Source organism: Athene cunicularia (genome assembly GCF_003259725.1).
Source record: "Athene cunicularia isolate RWA chromosome 1 unlocalized genomic scaffold, athCun1 chr1_part1, whole genome shotgun sequence".
In the NCBI taxonomy this organism is placed as follows: Eukaryota; Metazoa; Chordata; class Aves; order Strigiformes; family Strigidae; genus Athene; species Athene cunicularia.
Window position 1 is genome coordinate 128,801,167 of NW_020799091.1, and position 22,254 is coordinate 128,823,420.

Sequence of the window (22,254 nt, forward strand, 5' to 3'; positions counted from 1 at the left end):
GCTCTGCTGTAAAACACATGCATTTTTTCCACCAGAATGCCAGAGCAATACAAAAACAGTTTTCTTTATCAAGGCATCAGGCTAAAGACATCACTGCAACTTGCCCTGAATACCAGAAAGACTCCATCTCCTCAAAAGGGAAGTGGTGTCGACACTTGGGGACTCACCTCCTCAGAATTATAGCAATCTGTTGTCACTTAGCTGCATTTCAAATGTTAAAATATGTACATGTGTCTGTTAATACCTTTTCTGGAGCACTGGTTGCATCCTGTCATACAGTGGGGAGTCAAGCATCTGACCTGCATTCCCCATTCACCGGCTGGTCAGGCCACTGTGAAGCATACATCTAGCAAGCTAAAGCATCTATTACAACAACAATAACAACAAAGGGGCAAGATGCAAGATACCAATCTACACCTCACAAAAGGCTAAATAAGGCATTATATGTCATGAACATTTTAAACATTTCCCCTGTTTCACAGGTGCCACCAGTATTGTGTCGTCTTTCATCACAGATACCAGATCAGCAAGAAGTCCAGAGCAAAGCTCAAGTGTTAACAAAAACTTAAAAAGGGGTAACTGGGAAGGACCATTTCCTTTAATAACCTGGGGAAGAGGTTATGCTTGTGTCTCCACAGGTCTCATCTCCAATGGTCACTGGCAAGGTGTGTGCAACCACACCTGAGGCGTGAGAGGCAGCCAGCACTCAGGATCCAGCTGTGGGTGCTGTGGGTGCCTCTGTGCTGACAGTTTGTGATCTCTTCGACTGATCGTTCAAGCAGAATGTCTGGGTAATGTTTGCTACTGCAACAGAATAAACTACACTACAGTTGTCAATTCTTTTAAGAGAAAATGCTAACAGTAATTGTAACTTCTTAATGACATATATAAGCTTACTAGTCACTTATGCAAGATGTGCTTTAGATAAAATATAGTTATTAATAAGAATAAGATGGTGTAAGAATGTGTGTATTCAACTTTCTTTGTTTAGTAATATTAAGAATTAAGAACTCAAGTGTTTAACCTTATTTAGAAACTCCCTTGGTTTTCCCCCTGGAATACTGGCCAGGCTCCAGGTGGAACCCAACAGGAGGATGAGATCAGATGTTTCTGCTCAAAGAAAGTTGCCAGATTTTTTTGGCCAGTTGTTTTAAGGGCTGGACCTGGTTGCAGCGACTTTGGATGCCTCACCTACAGATGGATGCATCACGTAGGGTTTCCAGTTTGTGAGGAAGGGCACTCTAAATTCTCGATGTATCCAGGGTTCCCTAGCAATTGCAGATCTGAATGTTAGTACTTCTATTAATTAAGTGTGCTATTCCGTACTTTCCTTACTGTTTATTTTGTAGTATTTAGTCATATCCTTTGAGTATAGGTAATATGGGATGCTTTGTACTTAATAGGGTACCTTTAAGAGTTTATTGCGGTGATTAGGAATATATTATTGATTATAATAAGTATTAAAATAGCATATAGTTGCATGATGAGAAATATTAGTAAATTTATGCTTGTGCAGCCTGCACAAAAAGAAAAAGGGGGAATTGTTGGAGAACAGCTTGCAGAGAGCGAGGCCATAGCTCCCTGCAGGAGCTGGTCGGCCATAGCTCCCTGCAGAAGTCAGTCACAGCCACCTGAGGTAAACAGAGGAAAACACCCAGTGTACATTGATGATAACAAGGACTGTTGTGAGAACAAAGAGATAAGTTGGGGCACATTATGACCTTGGGGGTGAGAGGAAGGCAGCCCTGGGAGGGAAGCAGGTTCACAGCAAGAAAGATGTTTATGCATACCAGAGATGCCACAAGGGGCTGGGATATTATAATGTGACCTTTTGGATGTACCCAATGGCTGAGATATTACAATGTAGTTTTTTTAATGTATCCAATAGAGTTACAAGTAGTGTATTGTAGAGTGCTTATATAAGGTGTGATTTCTTTCAATGAAGTTGAAGCTTGCTCTATCATTCACATTGAATCGGCTGCTTGCTTACTCCGCCTGCTGCAGAAATCCACATATAAAACCAGGGAAAGAGAAGGTTGTATTGTGAGCACTAGTAATAATATACACTGCATGACAACAAATACATAAAGGTCCTTCACTATTATCACCTTAATCACTTGCTCTCTTCTTGCTTCATCTCCCCATCATTAGTATCTCATTCCTGAAAGACAATTTCTTTGGATCTCTTCAATTACTACTAAAGCACTGCAAAGCATTTGTAATAAAATCAAATAGATTTGAAGACTAGGATCATTGAGCTTGGCCTCCCATGGAGTGCAGCTTGTGTAGTTTCTCCCAACAACTCCTGCTGTGTGTTTACCCTTTCTGAATGAAAAACTAACTCCAAGGCTAGTTTGTAAATACTCATTGGTGTGGTCCAAACCAGCCTTGTATCTAAGCCATTGCCACTGCAGCAAGAGCAAAGCAGCAACTCCCTGAAGCCTGAGCCAAGTAATCCACATTTCATCCAGCTGTGATAATCCCCCAGTTTCAGCAGGGACTGCATGACCATATGATACCACAACACAAAGACACTTGTTTAAGCCTCCCAGAAGAGCTGAGATGATCACGCTGTAAAGCAGCTGTTGTCTTCTGGACAGCTAGATCTGGAGCAGCAGCTGCTGCCAACACATCATCTGCAGGGCTAGTCAGCACCTAGCAGCAATCCTTATCTGAGCTGATTTTCAGTTTGTGCTACCCTGAAGGTTGAACAAGAAACATCACTAAGTGATGCAGACAACAGCTGGTTTGTCAGCCTTGTCCCTGCCCTGCCTCTGCCTGTTCATCACTGAGCTTCATGGCAGAGCCCATCCTCTGGGGTTGCTGCCAGTCACAGCCCACCAAGCTTTCTTTGCTAGCAAGCAGCAGAGAGGCTGAAGACTTCAATCAAACTGTTGGTCTGTGCTGGCATCTCTGTGCCATCACACAACCTGTTCCTTAATACTAATGAAGCAGCAGCATGAACCTTCTGGTTAGAGAAACTGAGTATTCCCATCTAGTAAGTATAACAAGTGCTCTGTGTTAGCAAAGAAAAATGAGTTTTGCCAGGAGGAAGTGTAGAACATGCTGTTAGTTAAAATGGACACCCTGACTATATTTTGGGTTTCAGAAGTGCTCTTTGGAGGCTCACAAAGATTTACTGCTGATGATTATTTCACCTCTTCTCTCTGCTGCTAACCCTGACCATACCATGAAACAGGCATGTTTTATGGTCTCTTAAAAAAATCAGAGTATTTCTTACATGCCCATAGCCCTTGATGTTCTACCACTAAACATAAAAACATGCACTTGGAGGTTAAACAACTAAAGAGTCTACTCATTCTTCACTACCTACTCTGCTCTGTGAAAATGTATTGGTCTTACAGCATCATGTGCGGGTAACTAACGATTTCTTCTATTAATCCAAGGTATGGGAGGCTCTGGAGGAAGTTGCAGTTGTAGATGCCTCACTAAGAACTAAACCCTGTTAGTGTCCTCTCTGTTTTCAGGCCAGAGGACAACTACCTCAGAACTACCTCAGGGTCCTCAGCAGATCACAACCATCTAATGAGCAGATGGAAAGAAAGGCAGACTGACAGAAACAGGACTGAATGTGTAGGCTCTTCTGAACAGAAGCAACACTAAGATCTTTTCAGCTGAAGCTGTATGGGAGGAATTACAGTTCAGAGAGCCAGGTGAAGAATGCTCCATTGAAAATTTTTATAAGAGTAGGTTGAAAACCACACTTGCTCATTTCAAAGAAATTTTGCCATTTAAAATGCTCCAAAATGCTCCAAAACAGCACAACAAATGTTTCAAAGTTTCTTGTAACATGTAATTGTTGTATCATATATCTCCTTCATTCATTGGCCTTTTTTTTTTTTTTTCCAAACAAATTTTCAAAGATGGCATTTCGAGAGTCTGTCTTACAGCCAATGAGCCGTGGTCTCCCAGTGGAGAGATGCTGCACTGAAAAGTTGCTGGCTGACTACTTCTAACAGTGCAGTTGAAAGAGCATTATGAAGTTTGGATATCATGAGTTAACAGCATTTTACTGTTATTATTTATTCCAGGCAACCAAAGCTGGCCACAAAAATTTTATTTCTGTAAGATGAAACACCACAGCAATGCAGAAGCTCATGTCTTATATCTTCCTCTGATTACTTTTACTGGAACATTTATCAAACTCCAATATTAGGTTCAGTTAGCAGAAAAGAGTGTAGAGAAAAACTTGCAATGCTACTTATTTAACTGGCAATTATCTCAGAAAGCAGAGAGTTGGTTCCTCCCCTTACAGCTCAAGCAAAATTCTCATCAACTTCAATGGGATTCTCACTGAAATAAAAAACGTTTGGGCTTTGGATCTCTCCTTCTGACTGCAGCAGAAGGCAGATAATCTTGCACGACTGGCATGACTCTTGCAGGAGATGCCAGCTAGTGACTTCAGAAGATCTGTGACTGTCCCGGGTAACTAAAGGCATTATCCTGCTCTTTCTGTGGGTCCTTCCTAGGGAGGGGACAGAAATTATGCAGCCTAGCCTTGGGGTTCAGCAAAAGACCTGTACAGACATGTATTGTAAAGTCAGAGGCATGACATGTAAAGTCAGAGGCCCATGACCTGTGACCAAGAGTCAGAGACATCAGAGGATCTTCCTGGGAAAAACCTGCCTGCACATTAATAGGGATTGTCAGCTCTAGCTCTTGACAGGCACTGTCCTCTCCTACACCTCACATTTCTAAGGAGTTGGCATGTTGAATGGCCTCAAGAAACTCTCATACATGAAACTTACCTTGTGAGAAACAGAGGGGGAAGCCCTGACTGAAAGGCTCTGCTGAATTCCTAAGGTCACCCAGAGTAAACCAAGGTAACCTTCATGTCAGCCTCTTTCAGTTTTATTATAAAACAGCACCTCTCCTACCTTGCCTACTCCTCTCTCCCTTGTTAAAAGAAACTTTACAAGACTGCTGAAGTAATAAAGCCTTCCCACAAGATTAATTACACACAGGCCTATTTTAGATAGATGCATCAAGCTAAATATGGCAGCCTTCAGCTGCTGGAGTGCAACATTCCATTCAACTCCTCTTGCCAAAGCACATTAATGCTTTAGCAACCAGAAGGGAAACACAGGCACTGAGTCTTATCTTTAAGGTGCAGAATAAAAAACTTCAGGGCTAAATAAAAAAGAATAAATGCTTCTTAACTTGTCATATTTGGTTTTGTCCAGCCCCCTTCAGAAAAGTAGCTGGGTGCTGTGTTTCCCTGCCCACAGGTTATGTCCACAGTCCCTGGCAGCTGCCCATGAAGGTGCATACAGTGACTCAGGGACAGGAACACCCAGTCCATCACCTCAGGGACCTTTTTATCCCATGTTTCCATTTTTTTGTCCACTACACAACAGCGATGGCTATCAACAACTTTGTGTTGTGATGATAATTTGAATCAGAAAACTCCTGATTTTCTTGACTTCTTTCTCTGAGGAGAATTTATATTTTCTAGCATCTTTGGAGTTTATCAACTTGTTCTGCAGTCAAGCAAAAGTGTTTCTGCAGCCAAGAAGTGCTTTGACGGGTTATTGGTCTGCAATGTACCACAGGGTTGTTCAGTCTTACTCTAAGCCCAGAAAGTAAGAGTTTAAAATGGGGTAGGAAGACGACAGCTTAGTGGATCTATTCATTGCATTACAGAAAAAAAGAAGACAACTACACAGGGCCAAGATAGCCTACATTAAAAATTATATGTTTTATGTAAAAAATAAGTGTAACTATATTTTAAACAACGTATTTTAAAGGTCTAAATCACTTTTTTTTTTCTTTTCTTTTTTTTTTTTTTTAAATTTTGTTTTTAAAGAAAAAGAATAGTTTTGGGTTTTTTTTTCTGGAAAGTGCAATGTAAATGACATAAATAAAAGGAATTTTTGGAAGGCGAAATGAGATTTCCAAGGTGGAAAAAGCCTGATTTAAGTGTTAAATTTAAAGCAACAAGCCTTTTTAAGAAGGAGATGTAAAATTTAAGAGCACTAGTCCTTTAGGGTAGAATTTGCAATACTACAAATCCCATAAGAGAAACTCATATATCACATGCCAAAAAAAAAAAAAAAAAAAAAAAAAAAAAAAAAAAAAGAAGGGGAAGCGTGGACAGCCAGAGAAAAAGGATACTCTTTCTGGGGAAGGAAGGATGATGTGGAGGACACTGTAGATAGTCTGTTGTAATTATCATTAACATCAATAAGGAGAGCAAGTTTTACATCCCATCATGCTCCTCATTGCTACATAACCTCCTAACCTCCACCCAGGAAAATTATATCATTGCATGAATTAATCATCTGAGCAATTAATGGTAAAAGCAACCTGAGGTTTCCAGCACAGTCTCTGGCGCCAGTCTCTGGCAATGACGTAATCTTCCTTTGGAATACACGGGCATTTTGCCTGTTTCTGAGCCTTTCTATTGACTCTGAGGGCAAAAGCAAACAATGTAGTCACCCAACCAGTAATAAATGCTGCAAGCGAATGTCAGGCGGCTGCTGCTGCAGTGTCAGAGGGATGCTCCTCCTGCCAACCCCCTCTGTGTGCCTTTCCTAAGGAGGAAGCGTATCCTGAAACAGGCAAGTGCAAATGGCTTCCTCTGATGCAGAGAGATGGACTCTTCAGATGCACGGAGTATCTGCCCCCTTTTTAGTAAGGGGAGCCTCCTCCTCTGCACCTGGAAGCTATGCAGCCTTTTGCAGTAGGTAAATAATGCCCTCTGTTGATGGGGCAGAGAAGTTTTTTATACTGGGGAGTTTATTTTCAGATGCCCAGGCTTGTTTTGTTTCATTTCTTCACTCTCTCTGTAAGTGCTTTGAAAATTGGAGTCAAACTCAACTATGACCATGTTTTTTTCTAATTTAGGGGAGCTGAAGAAGAGGAAAAGCATGAGAAACCAAGGGACAAAAAACCACTAGCTTATGGTATATGCCCTGATTTTCAGTCAGCTGTTCCAGGTGAGATGAGGAGAGTATGGCTCGGTTCTATGGGAATCTGCAGCATGTTCCCTTTGGGTTTTCCATCACCAAATCTTCTGTAAGATGGAGCTTTTTTGTACCTGTGCCAGGTGAGTGCCTCTTCGGTCTCACTTGGGGCACTGGGGCACATGCACAAGCTGAGACACAGGGCGCCACACTCAGCCCCCCACCCCCAGTAGCACATCCCAGAGACTCCAGGAGAGCTCATGGACAGAGGGTAGACATGAGCATGGAGGTGCTCTCTGACGGGAATTCTTAGTCACATTTGTATTTTCCCATATTAAAGCTATGTGAGAAAACCACAGGAAAGACAGGAGTTAGGTTAGGGGAAAGCTGGCCCCTGATGTAAGAAATATGGTTGTCAAGGAGGAAGAAGAACTTATTTGGGTTTGGTTAATCCAAGACAAGCTATTTTGTTGCTTCTCCCTGTGGGGCTTTCTGCTTTACTGCTCCTTTCAGAGGGATCCTCTAGTTATTGTTTTCTGAGCAAACAGAAAAAGCATACCTCCCTCAGCACTCATCATAAGAGTTAATTTCCAACTGAGATGAGGTATCCACAGGTGAGCAACATCTTTGTCTCAGCAACATTTTCCTCTGGATCCTGGCTTAAAAAGAACGAGGTGGTGAAAACGTATGAGAAGCTAAATCCATTAGTGCCTTAGAGCAAGCTGCAGTTGCCACTCCAGTCAGTGACTGGGCTAAGGTTACCCAGCTCAGGACAGCCTTGTCTTAAAAGCTTGCAAAGATGCGAACTGCAGAAGCATAAACACATCATCACTGTAAACATTTCCTGTCTACATGGCTTAATGCCACTTGTCACATTTGTAATCCAGCTTCTCCCACCTGTGCTGTCTCTTTAGCAGTCACTTGTTATCAGGGCAAAGGCAGTGAAACAAAAGGAAGGGCAAAGCTAATTTGCTTGGCATGCTCCTGCTAACATTATTTTGTGGGCTCTAACCTGATCCTCAGAGATGCTTATCCTTTTTTCACATCATTAAAAAGGACATATCAAATCTGTGGGAGCAACTCAATAGGTTATCACTTTAGCAGCAAGGAAACAGGAGGGTTTGATCATCAGTTCTTGTAACCAGTCAGATAGCCTGTCCTGATTCCCCCCTTGCTTTCCTGGTCTGGCTGTCTTCGCAGATAGGATTAATCCACTTTCCTACTCACTTACACTCTCCATGTTAGAGAATCTGATTACACAGATTGCTGGCAATTTATCTCCACCTGCCATGACTAATGCTCTAGTCTGACCTCCTCTTTCCCATTTTGAAATCTCACTGCAGAACTGATACATACATAGACAGATGCATACATGCTTGCTTTTTTTTTTTTTTTTTTTTTTAAACGGATCACTAGGATACTCAACATATCTATTTTCAGTCAAATCTGAAAGCACTACTGTTTCCCCACCACCGCCCATTTCTCCCTTCTGATTCCTCTCATTACTGTTGTAATGCATAAGCTTCATACACTGCTGTTCTTTCCACATAAACCACCAGAATCTTGGTACAAACACGCACAATGAACATGCAATGTAATAAAACCCTGCAGCACATGTAAAGACAAAGGCACATGCTACATGCACTGAGCAAGTGCACCACACGGTTTCTTGTTCCCTTCAAACCCTGCAGGAAAACATTGCCTGCAGAGTGCTTTCCTATAAATGAGAACACCCTTCCAGCATAGAGTCAGTATATGATTCCAGCAAATACCATTCCCGCACATTCTCTTACCTTTCCTTAGTCTGCTAGTTTGGGGCCCCTGGACCGATTCACTCTCCTTCCTGTACAGAAACTGCCAGCCTCTCCTGTTTCTCATTCACAGCACACTAGCAGGATTCACCGTCATCCCATTCTCCTGGATCCTTATCGCCCTATTGGCCAAAGCCAGACAGTAAATTCAATTAGGCTCCTCCTTATAACTATATTATCACAGGAACAGGATGAATAATTTAGTAAAATGCTGAGGGTGTGCAGTCTCCAGTGTCACAGACTTCGCCCCCACTGGCAGCCTTTGATAAGAGAGGTGGGTGAAGAAACCCTAATCTTTCAAGTCCCCTGAAAAGGAAACCTTAGATTATCCACTTGTATTTCCCATTCTGTCCCTCTTTTCTTCCTCCCCCTAAAACCATGGCATTCCCTTTTTATTGGTGTACATCCAACCCCAGCCCACAACACCGTATTTCCCTGGTGACTGGATGTTACCATCTCAGTGGATGCAGAGATTTCTGTCCAGGCAAAGGGATACCACAGCACATCAAACACTTTGCCTCTTTGCCTCTGAATGCAAGACATGAGAAAAGAATAAAACCTTTCTGCATAGGGGAGTGACAAAAGAAGCAGATCACAAGGAAATGGGAGAGTCTGCTTTGTATCATGATATCTTCTGTTCAGCAACTGTGCTGTCATCCCATCAGTTCAGACACCCAAGGGACGTACCTGGTTCCTGAAAGAGAAAGGTTTATATAGTCACTGCTCAGGGACTGGAATTTCACATGCCTGCTGTGGGAGTTTGAATGCCCACATCAAAAAAACATCTCAGAGTGGCAGTTTTTCCCCCAGAACAAATGACTAAGCTGTTTTGGTTTTTTGTTTTTGTTTGGGTTTTTGATTTGTTTTGTTTTGCTTTCTGACCAGAAATTTGTAGTGACAACTAACTACACCTATATTTCCCAAAATTAGCACTGTGCTCTTTCTCCTCAGGTGATGCTTTGTTTGAAAAGTTAAGAGATCCTTAACAGGATCACCACTATCCGAATCAAGCCTCAGACCACCTCATTTGCCTGAAGAGTTTTTTGTTATGGACCAATGCTGGAAGTGGAGGAGTTCAGCGGGACAACCCCTCCTACCCCTAGATCAGTCCAAGCAGCCAGCAGGGCTTTTTAATGAGCATTTACAGCAATACTAAAAGCTATTACTAATACATGCTCACATGCACATAGACATATCATGCCACCCTAACTGAAAAATAAATAGGCAAGATGAAGAAACCATTCTTCCCTTATAGGAGCCTGTGTCCCTTAGAGTCCAAGAATACCCTTTGCACTCTGCTTCCCTTGTGCTAATATTTACTCAGCAGAGTCTATATACCTACTATCATAATAATACAACGTACAAATTTGCACAGACTCCTTCACCAGCTCTCAGTTTGGCTCATCTCCCAGGATTGGCTGGCTGGAGTGATGGGCTAAGGTAAACTGTAGGAGTTTCAATAAGGCCAAATGCTGGTTGCTGCACTTGGACCACAACAACCCCCAGCAGCACTACAGGCTTGGGGAGGAGTGGCTGGAGAGCTGTCAGTCAGAGAGTGACCTGGGGGTGTTGGTTGACAGCCGGCTGAACAGGAGCCAGCAGTGTGCCCAGGGGGCCAAGAAGGCCAATGGCATCCTGGCTTGTGTCAGCAGTAGTGTGGCCAGCAGGGACAGGGAAGGGATCTTGCCCCTGTACTCGGCCCTGGTGAGGCTGCACCTTGATTCCTGTGTTCAGTTTTGGGCCGCTTCACTACAAAAAGGACATTGAATGACTCGAGCGTGTCCAGAGAAGGGCAAGGAAGCTGATGAAGGGTCTGGAGCACAGGTCATATGAGGAGTGGCTGAGGGAACTGGGGGTGTTTAGTCTGGAGAAGAGGAGGCTGAGGGGAGACCTCATCGCCCTCTACAGCTGCCTGAAAGGAGGTTGCAGAGAGCTGGGGATGAGTCTCTTTAACCAAGTCACATGCGATTGAACAAGAAATAATGGCCTCAAGTTGTGCCAGGGAAGGTTTAGACTGGATATTAGGAAGCATTTCTTTACAGAAGGGGTTGTTACGTGTTGGAATGGGCTGCCCAGGGAGGTGGTGGAGTTCCCATCCCTGGAGGTGTTTAAGAGCAGAGCTGACATACCGCTGAGGGATCTGGTGTAGTTGGGAACTGTCAGTGTTAGGTTGAGGGTTGGACTGGATGATCTTCAAGGTCTTTTCTAACCTAGACGATTCTTTGATTCTGTGATATCCTCAAAGAAGAGACAGAGCTTCTTATGGACGTTTCTTCCTTATCTTCTAGAAAATTAATTTTCTTAGTAGCTGGCATAGTACTGCTTTTTGGATTTAGGACAATAATAATGTTGATAACACAATGATGTTTTTAGTTGTTGTTTAGCAGCGTTTATATTAAGTCAAAGACTTTTCAACTTCTCATACTGCCCTGCCAGCAGAGGCTGGGAGTGTACCAGAAACTGGGAGGGGACACAGGAAAGACAGCTGACCCAAACAAGCCAAAGGGCTATTCCATAAATTAGGCTGTTGTCATGACAAGTAGAGAATCTACTCAAAATTCAGGACCTGCTGGGGAGACCTCTTCAGTGGAGACCTCCGCATCATGAATGTAGCCCATGGTTTTCAAATCCCTTTCAAGTTGATTCCTAACATCAAAGCCTCCCTGAAAAGGGTTTAATAATTGGGAGCAAAGTTTTGGCATAAGAGGGCACATACTCTCCCAGCACTAATGGGAATTTACTTCTGGTGAGAGATGCTCAGAGATCCACAGAGCAATCACAGAAGTGGCAGCAGTAGTACATAAAACACACATGAGGCAGGGTGCGAGAAGTGCCAGGAGGTTTCATTACAGATAAGCACTGAATAGAAAGGCAGATGATGACACTGTGGTGCAGTAAAGGTGAATGAAAACCTTCACAGAGTAAATGGTGGAGGGAGAGAAGGAAGCAGGGTCTCAGCTACTGCTCTGTAAATTGGAATAAACTGAGCAGAGTCTTCCACCAACCCCATGAAATGGATTAAAGCAAATAAGAGAACAAAATGGCAAGACAAAAAGCAATATCAGTGGTGTCAAAAGCAGCTGACAGGCTGAGCAAATGGAAGACAGGCTACTAGAGTTCTTCTGCAGGAAATTAATCCTTGGTAGGATTGTTGAATATTTTCCAAAGCTGGTTCTCTGTGCAGGGTTTTTTTTTTTTTTCTCCATCTGAGCATTTTTTTCTGTTTCAAGCCTTGTAAGAAAATAACTATTTTAACACAAATTTTACAGTGATGTCTTTTGGTTCTCAACTGCAATAGCTGAGGTATTTCTGGATGAAAGCAAAGAACATTTCTTTGGAAAAGTGTCACAAAACTTTGTAGTTTACATGGAAGATCTCTCCTTCCTCATAATTATTTTTGATCAGACAGTTTATTGCCATTGGAAGCTTTGGCGTTTTCCTTTGAAATGATGCCTCACTGGGCATAAGCCCTTTTCGGAGGGTAGGAACAATAAGTGGGAGCATATTCAAAACACACAGGCAAATGGAATAAACTGTGAAAGTTTTTCACCCTCCCTCTTCATCCCCAGATGAGAGGAACTATGTTTAGCAATGAAAACAAGAAGCAATTGAGAAATTTAGGGAGAGATACATGATTGTATTGTTGCCAAGGCAAAAGCATACATGCTACACCAATCCAAAAGTTCAAGAAATTATGAAAAAAAACACTAATAAGGAATATGCATTTTCAAGATATAAGTATCCCCTTATCTGACGTCCTCTTCACCCTTTGAATCCCAAGATTGATTGTCAGTCTGCCTTACTTGTGTTGTTGTAGCAATATTTCAGCACCTTGAGTTGGAGATGTTGATCTTCTGATGGAGTCTTCTTCCTTGTGCCTGGGTACCACTTTTATAGTGGTACCTACACCTCTGACTGTTTGGAACTGAATATAAAAAAGACTTTAATTGATCATCTACTTGCAGATGAGACTGGTTAATTCTTTTCATGCCCCTTCCTGACCTTCCCTGCTATTTTGCTAAAGCCTTGCAAAAAGCACTTATTAGATAATGACATGGTAGCAGCAGGAGTAGGTTGCGCTGCACACAAGCCACATAGGCTTGTTTTGGATCCACAATATGTAGCAGAGATGAGAGGCTGAAGTGAACATTTTTTCATGCTGAATGTATTGTGACACCCTCTTTAACAGCTGTCAGTTTGGCTCTTGGGATGGTGTACCAGCAGCAGAGGCACTCAAGTGGCAGGTTCCACAGAAATCTGAGGAATAGAGGACAGGGTGAGAGAGAGAGAAGGAGGAAAGGACAATGCACAGCAAAACAGGAATGGGCTTCTTAGAAGCATCTGGGATGCTATTTTCTGAAGTGAGATACCTCTGGAACAAGCTGCATTTTACCCATAGTCAGACTGAAGCATTATCCTGGGGCTTCAATGCTACTGCATATGTGTCTGGTGGTCTCTATAAGTAGCATATTACCATCTCACTGAAAACATGTTTCAGTGTCCCAAACATGCTCCTAATCAAAATATTTTTTCATTTTTTTAATTGCTATTAACAGCTAATTAACAACAATAGTGACTTGTTATTTTAACAAACTTTTCAATACCTTCTAGGTATCATGTCTCAATCTAGGGGAAAACAAACAAACAAACAAAAAACAAACAAACAAACAATTTTTTAACTGGTATTCTTTACTTACTGAAGTAACATTTTTCTAGCATTAGTTTATTGGTTGTAGTGACTTCTTGCCATCTCAAACAGCACAGCAATATGAGGTCTTAAAAAGCCATATTTCATCTCACTGTGCTATTCTAGCACAAGAAAACACAAATATCATATTTTTCCATGAAGCTCTTTGAGTGACAATGCCTTTCATAGCAATCATCTTTAAAAATACAAGTACACCACTTCTTCACCAGATGGCCTGCCATATTTTGCAAAACACTGTTCTTAAGATGTGGAATTTTCCAAGGTGAAACAAATATTTTTGTTTACTGATGGGCCAGATTTCCCTCTCAAAAAGGTTAGAAAAAAAGAGAGAGACATGCCCTAATTCCATGACAGCATGAGTAATATCCCAGAAGTTATGGCACTCATTTAGGACGCAGGAAACAGAAGGCCCAAATCTGAACCAAGCAAACTAGAGACTCATCTCTGGATCCTACCCAGGGCTGAAAGTCACTGCACCAAGAGTTCATTGGCAATTCAGAAGAGGTACTATCATTATACCTCCTGCAGAAATCATTCTACTGTATAGAGACTCCTGTAACACTGGGCCAAAGACTGAATGGATGACCAATGGCCAAGGCGCTAAGCAGAAAGCAAGATTCATGTCAGTAGCTTGTAACTCACAAAGCACAGCTTTTAATTCTTTCTCTCACATCCCTGTTGCCTCTAAGATTATTTTAATCTAAACTACAAATCCTACATGGGACATACTTAACTGGAGATGAAAACTTTGCTTTTTTGTTTGTTTGATTTCTTGAACTAGAAAGACTTAACTTCATCTTCCAGAGTTTTTAGCCATTTTGACAAGTGGGGAGTACATCTGGTACAAAATCTGAGACTAAACATCAGAATGAACAGCTGAGATGAGATCTTATTTGGTTTCTTTTAAGCCAAGGGGCACTGCTCAATCACAAAGAATAGCTAAAACACCACAGGTAAGCACTGTGCACAGACCAAATCTTGTTTCTTACCTCACTTATTCCCACTCAGAAAGAACAGTTCTAGCAATGCCAAAGGATTCACATTAGGGGGAAACTCGTGTAAAATTAAAGCAGGATCATCATCCTCATCTGCAGCAGACAATCATCTAAATAGGGCCAGGGCAGATGACCTATTACAATGGAGTAGCTCAAGAGAACCAAGAGCTGATCTGGCCAATCAGTTGCTACAGATAATCTGCTTCTTCAGGTGCCTCCAATGCTCTCACATCCTCCTCCTCCCTTCTCTGGTTGCCAGGCAACTACAAAAAGGACAAGAAAGCGTGATAGAGGAAACCACCCCATAAAGCACTGCATGAGTTCAGGTTTTCTTTCCTAGAAAATACTCACAAAGTGGCCTTGGCTTTGGAGGAAATGTCTCACTGTGAAACACTATTTTGCATGAACATTGGCTGTGGGGCAAGTGATGTATATCCATAATAACCAAAATAAATTACAAACTCCAGGCTTGCTTCTGAGCTGTTTCTGGGGCTCAGCTTCTCCATTAGTCCCACAGATCAATAATTTAAGGAGCTCAAGCATAGAAATCACCAGCCTGTACAACAGGAGATTTCACAATACCAGAAACCCATATTGGTGCAGTGTCTCTGAGGATCATTTCTGTAGCTGGCCATACCCATATGCTTACTGCACTGACTTAACAGTCTGTCCCATAGGCAAATGCAAAAAAAAACCAAAAACACAACAGTTTTGACCAGAAATCTGTTTGCTTATAAAAACTCAGGCACTTTTGCATGAGGAATAAGTGAGATCAGCCACTATGAATTAAAATGGAAAGCTCTGTACGGGACTCAATCAAATCCCTTGGCAAACTTGGTGTGGGAGAGGCGATCTCATTCTCCTGGGTCTATCCAGCTTTCTTCCCTCACTGTTTATAATTGAGCGATAAGACTCAAGTATATGAATAATAACTCCTAGGATCTGATGTTTGGAGCTGAAAAAAAGATAACTTACACACTGAAATGACATCATTAGTATTTGAAAATAAAACAGTTTAAAAAATGGTGACATCAACTAAACACAGGTATAAAGCCAGTGAAAAAAATACCTAGAAGAACAGACACACACCTGTGACTTTACTTTCAAAGTAAGCCTAATTTATGGAGTCTTATCCTCTTCAGGACTGAATCTAACAAAGAGAGGAAACTTTCTATTTCAGCAACTTTAATACTGCTTTTTGTTTCCTGCAATCACACTGAACTCTCAATGCTTTTCAGTATTTCAGGCATATTTTTGAGACCTATTACTGCACAACAAAATCTGCTTTTTACCCTTACCTCCATATATCATGGCAGAAAGGCTGTCATTTCTAAACAGAGTTTTCCATTTTTTTATTATGTAGTGTTCTGCCTAAAATGATAAAGGCTGTACCCTGAGGCTCTTCAACCTAATAGCATTTACTACAGACTCTGAAGTCATAGTTTAGGATCAGATCCTCTTAACCACATATCTCAACTACCTTGGTAATTTTCAGTTTTAGTAAGAACTCTCCTAACTTCCCTGCCCTTCTGAGTAGCCACTTGCTATTTCTGTATAGACTGCAGACAATTAATTAGTGCTGATCTAAATGACCCAGTCATAACTAGACCCACATGTTGCTTTTGATTGAAAGGAGAAATGCTTTTGCTTCCCCCCCTCCATACACCTCAAACAAGGTTGAGTTTTACTAGCAATGAGAAAATGTCATGACTGCAGAGTTCCCACTCTGGGTCCCAGTGTGTTGGAGACTTTCTTAAACAACTGCAGTCAGCCTTCAAGTTCCCATCACCTGAAAGAAGCAGATTTCTCCTTCAGTTCTCTAGTGTCCCTGATTTTTTTTTTTTTTTTTTAATTTCCTGGCACATCCACGTTTCCCTTATCCATTAAGGTCACAGTTGGGCTTGCTGCCCTTTCTGCTGAGTCCAAAGCAACACTCATTTACAAATTTGCAGTAGTCACTCATTTACAAATTTGCAGTAGTACCTTTGCAGTTCTTGGAGTAAAAAATTGAATCTTAGAGTGAATAAGAAGAGCAAACTAGGATTTAGGAGTAAGTTTTTGCTGAGTTGTCCCTTTCCTGCTTTTAAATGCCACTTAAATTTAGCACCTAAGGGCAGAAAACAAAACAGATGTTCTGATTAAGTTTTCATTTCATCTTTTTAATGTCAAGGTGCCCCTGTTATTATGAGAAGTGTATAGATGGGATTATGAATTCTGTCAAGTAAACCTTGCTATTTTTTTAAATTGTCTATCTCTTTACTGACTCTAGAGGAAAAAGTACTTAGAATAAGAAATAAGGTATGAAAGTATTTCCTTGAAAGAAATGGATAGGAAGGACGGACAAACACATTTTTCTGCATGATATAAAAAATACACTACATACACTTGTGCAGCAACATCACCCACAGCAGCCTAGCTGGGCTCTGGACAGAGGCATATTTTACATTATCACACAGAATCATCTAGGTTGGAAAGGACCTTGGAGATCATCTAGTCAAACCGTTCGCTGTGTTGGTTTAGGCCCTGCCAGGACCAGAAACCACGCTGCCGTTGCTCCTCCCCCACCCTCAGCCGGTCAGGCTGGAAGTGAGGCACAAACCCGGGTTAAAATAAGAAGAAATTTAATACAACAGTGTGATAAATAACAATATGAACAACAACAGTAGCAATGGTAACAACAATAAACAGTAATAACAGTGAACAAGACAAAAGATTAACAGAGAAATACCGCAATGGACACAGCCAGCCTGAGCTTGCTTTCCTGCGACCAAAGCCACAAAGGAAAAAGGTTCCCATGCTGCCTCGCTGGACCTGACATCAGCATGGTATGAATAACCTGGCTGAAGATCCCTTCCCCCTCTATGCTGGGGAAACTTAACCCTATCCAAGCTGAACCAGGACAGAATCCACCCCTTTATCCTATACCATCTGCATCATGTCCAGCTGCCATTTAGCAGTTAAAAATAACAAAACAACAATTTACAAAGGCACAACATAATTCACGGCATGTTCTCACCCAGAATCAAGTCCCCCTGTGGTACAAATCGGACCTCTCCATTGTCCTGCATCACCCACTAGGTACACCCAGGTCCTTGGGCAAAAGCAATGCCGTGGATGGGTTTGCCTTTACCTTTGCCTGGCGCAGGACTAAACCAGACCATTTTTCCCAATATATTCCTCATGCGCACCACAGGGACTTTATCCCCATCTACAGCACGTGGAGGTTTTGACTGAGCCGGGACAGCTCGACTGGCAGATCCTCCTGTGTTGACTAGCCAGGTGGCCTTTGCTAGATGCATGTCCCAGTCTTTGAAGGTCCCACCTCCCAATGCTGTCAGTGTGTTTTTTAACATTCGTTTGTAGCTCTTGATCTTCCCAGAGGATGCTGCGTGGTAGGGGATATGGTACACCCTCTCGATGCCGTGTTTTTCTGCCGAGGCATTGATGAGGTTGTTTTGGAAGTGGGTCCTGTTGTCTGACTCAATTCTCTGGAGTGCCATGTCACCACGTGACTTGGGTTTCAAGGCCCAGGATGGTGTTTTGGGAAGTGGTGTGGGGCGCTGGGTAGGTTTCCAGCCATCCAGTGGTTACTTCCACCATTGTGAGCACGTGGCGCTTCCTTTGGCAGGCCTCTGGCAGTGTGATGTAGTTGATCTGCCAGGCCTCTCCATATCTGTATTTCTGCAATCACTCTCCATTCCGCTGGGGCTTCACCTGCTTGACAAGATTGATTGCAGCACACGTCTGACATCAGTGGATGATCTCTGCAATGGTGTCATGGTAAGGTCCACCCCTTGATCTCGAGCCCACCTGTATGTTGCGTCTCTACCTTGGTGGCCTGAGGTCTCGTGGGCAGTTCACATTTGCGCTGCCAGTGCAAGTCCACCTGAGCCACTCTAATCTTAGCAGCTTGGTCTGCCTGCTGGTTGTGTCGATGTTCATCAGTGGCCCGACTCTTGGGTACATGGGCATCCACATGGCGCACCTTCACAATGAGGTTTTCCACACGGGCTGCAATATCCTGCCACACCTCAGCAGCCCAGACGGTTTTACGCTTATGTTGCCAGTTGTTCTGCTTCCGTTGCTGCAACCATTTCCACAGGGTATTCCCCACTGCTCACGAGTCAGTGGAGAGGTAGAGCCTTGGTCGCTTTTCCCACTCAGCAATATCCAAAGCAAGCTGGACTGCTTTCACCTCCGTAAACTGGCTTGATTCACCCTGTCCTTCAGCAGCCTCAGTGACCCGTTGTGTGGGACTCCATACAGCAGCCTTTCATCGTCGATGTTTTCCCACAATACAAGACCCATCAGTGTACAGGGCATATCGCTTCTCCTCATCTGGCAGTGCGTTATATTGTGGGGCCTCCTTAGCATGTGTCACCTCCTGTTCTGGTGACATCCCGGAATCTTTGCTCTCTGGCCAGGTTTTTATCACCTCTAGCATCCCTGGGCGGCTGGGGTTCACTGTTCGAGCCCGTTGTGTTATCAACGCAACCCATTGACTCCACATGGCATCTGTTGCACGATGCGTGGAGGAGGCCTTTCCTTTGAACATCCATCCCAGCACCGGCAGTCGGGGTGTCAGGAGGAGCTGTGTTTCAGTGCCGACCACTTCTGAAGTAGCGCGAATCCCTTTGTATAATGACCATATCTCCTCATTTGGTGTGTATCCCCGGCTCCAAAAGCCTAGAGGTCAGTCTCGGGTCTCCCCAGGTGCTCTCTACCAGAGGCTCCAGGTAGGGCCATTCTCCCTGGCTACAGTGTAGAGCATGTTCTTAACCTCCTGCTCTTCCCAGACTGGCCTGAGGGCTATTGCTTCGGCAATCTCTTGTTTAATCTGTTCAAAGGATTGTTGTTGCTCAGGGCCCCATTCAAAATCGTTCCGAGGTAGAGAGGGCTCACAATCAGGCTGTAGTTTGGGATGTGCACCCTCCAGAACTCCACAGCACCCAGGAAAGACTGAGTCTCCTTTTTAGAGGTTATTGGGGCCATGGCTGTTATCTTGTTTAAACCCTCCACTGGGATGTGGTGACGCCCATCTTGCCATTTTATTCCTAGGAATTGAATTTCCCTTGCAGGCCCCTTAGCTTCCTTTTGGTTGATGGCAAAACCAGCATTCAGAAGGATTTCAATTATCTTCTTTCCTTTCTCAAAGACTTCCTCAGCTGTGTTATCCCATACAATGATGTCATCAATGTACTGCAGGTGTTCTGGAGCCCCACCATTCTCCAGTTCGGTATGGACCAGTCCATGGCAAATGGTGGAGCAGTGGTTCCACCCTTGGGGCAATCAATTCCAGGTGTACTGGATGCCTCTCCAAGTGAACGCAAACTGTGGCCTGCACTCTGGCGCTATTGGAATCGAGAAGGAAGGCATTAGCAATGCCAATCGTGGCGTACCACTTGGCTGCCTTTGACTCCAGTTCATAGTGGAGCTCTAGCATGTCCGGCACTGCAGCACTCATTGCTGGCGTAACTTCATTCAGGCCACGGTAGTCCACAGTTAGCCTCCATTCACCATTAGGCTTTCTCACTGGCCATATAGGGCTGTTGAAGGGGGAGTGAGTTTTGCTGATCATCTTCTGGCTTTCTAATTGACGGATCAGCTGATGGATGGGGACCAGGGAACCTTGGTTGGTGCGGTACTGCCGCCGGTGCACCGTCCTGGTAGAAATCGGCACTCGCTGCTCCTTAAACTTAAGCCACCCCACCACTGAGGGATCCTCTGAGAGGCCGGGTAAGGTGGACAACTGTTCAACCTCCTTCAGGGCAGCTACACCAAAAGCCCACCTGTACCCTTTTGGGTCATTGAAGTACCCTCTGCTGAGATAGTCTATGCCCAGGATGCACGGGTCATCTGGGCCAGTCACAGTGGGGTGATTATGCCAGTCCTTCCCAGTCAGGCTCACTTCAGCTTCCAGTAGGGTCAGCTGTTGGGATCCCCCTGTCACTCCGGAGATGCAAATGGATTGAGCCCCACTGTAGCTCGATGGCATCAGGGTGCACTGTGCGCCAGTGTCCACCAAAGCCTTATATTCTTGTGGGTGTTATATGGCATGCCATTAGATCCACACTGTCCAGTAAATCCGATTATCCCTTTCCTCCCCCTGGCTGGAGGCAGGGCCCCTCTAATCTTGCTCAGCAACACTCACATCTTGTAAGTATGCTTCCTGCAAGAATGATTTGCTGATCCCCTCAAGAGGGTCAGACATAACTTTGGCCATTCTACTCTGTCTGGGGGATTTCTGACTGGGCATGAGCTGCACTTTTCTTGGAGGACTCCCCTTTTGTGATGGTCTTCCCTTTCAGCTGCTCTACTGATGCAGCTAGGGCGGCAGTGGGCTGTCCATCCCACCTCTCCATGGTCGTGGAGGAAAAACCACGGAGTGCCTCATGGTGTGTACCTTCTGCTGCCTTTCTCTTGGTGGGTAAACATTTACTTTTAATGGCTGAGACATTGGCCCGTGCAGGTGGAATGTAGGACATGTCCTCTTCCACTTTCTGGAGCCTTGGAGACAGTTCCTCCACAGCTGAGACCCAGGAATGTTGGGATGAAGGGAGTTTTCCCTCATATTGCCAGAACTTGCCAACCATTCCATCCACTGTTGGAGTGTGGGTGTCTGTCCACCAGGACACTATTGCCAATGCTTTCGAGTGTGCTTCTGGTGCGCTCTTCAGGAACTTTCGCCACATCAGGGGTGTGCAAGGGGCCTGATCTGGGTCCATGGGTGACTGTTCATCATTCAGATCTCCATAGATCATCTCAAACTCAGCCAGGTCCCTGAGATTCTGAATGCCTTTCTCCATGTTGGTCCATTTGCTTAGCTGACATAGGATATCATCTTTGTAGGGGTGCCTCTCCCTTACACCGAGCTGGAGTCTCCTCCAAAGTCTGAGGGTTTGAGTCTGTTGCCCTATTTCCCTATCAATACCAGCATCTTTGGCCAAAGATCCCAGCTGCTTGGCTTCTCTCCCCTCCATTTCAAAAGCACTGGCTCCATTGTCCCAGCATCGGAGCAGCCAGGTGCAAATCTACTTGCCTCCCAGGCAGCTGAAATCTCTCCATGTATCTCTCATCTTAGTCAGGGATAGAGATCGGACGATCAGAACTGGCCCTTCTTCCTATTCCCATGCAGGGCCTGGCTCATCCCCATCCCCCACTTTGTGAGCTGACTTTCTGGTATATTTTGTTTTCTGTATCGGGGTGACTGACACTGTCACTGGCTGGCTCTCTGGCTCAGGCACTGTGCTGGTGGAGGCGACTGATACTGACTCTGCCTCTCCCCCCGACCCAGATGCTGTACCAGTAAGTTCACTCTCAGGTCCTGCATCCCTTTCTTCCCCTTGAGTCAGTGGATTGTATTAAAAAGGACACAGTAGGCATGAGCAAGTCCCCAACACATTGCAGCGAGTTGTGTCTCCTGGTTTTTGCCAGATTGGTTGCACACCCTTTCTAAGTACTCCATCAGCTTCTCAGGGCTCTGCATTTGTTCAGGAGTGAAATTCCAAAGCATTGGAAGTGACCACCGACTCAGGACTTTGCCCGTCTTTTCCCACACCCCTTGACACTCACTATTATCTGACCTCGGGGCAGGTTTCCAGGTGGTGCTATTTTTAGAGAATTGCCCCATGGCCAAGATCAAAATCAGGTAGACATTCAGAAAGCATTGTGCCACAATCACACTGGCCTGCAGGGTCCAAGGATAATTGAAACTCCCCAAAGCCAATAGGATCTCTTCCCCTGGCTCGCCCATAGAGGGGGTGAGACTCCTAACAAAAGCCCAGGCAGCAAACCGGTACCGGCCGGCCAGCCCC

At 44.0% G+C, this 22,254-nt stretch overlaps 1 protein-coding gene across 1 annotated transcript in view; it reads right to left on the bottom strand.

Annotated features, from left to right (window-relative positions):
• The window catches only part of SYN3 (synapsin III), a 204,527-nt gene extending 195,355 nt beyond the window's left edge, over window positions 1-9,172 (bottom strand). The window contains exon 1 of the mRNA XM_026852807.1: window positions 8,720-9,172. The gene's annotated coding sequence lies outside the window, so the exon portion shown is untranslated. The remainder of the gene's footprint in view (window positions 1-8,719) is intronic.
• Between the last annotated feature and the right edge of the window lie 13,082 nt (window positions 9,173-22,254).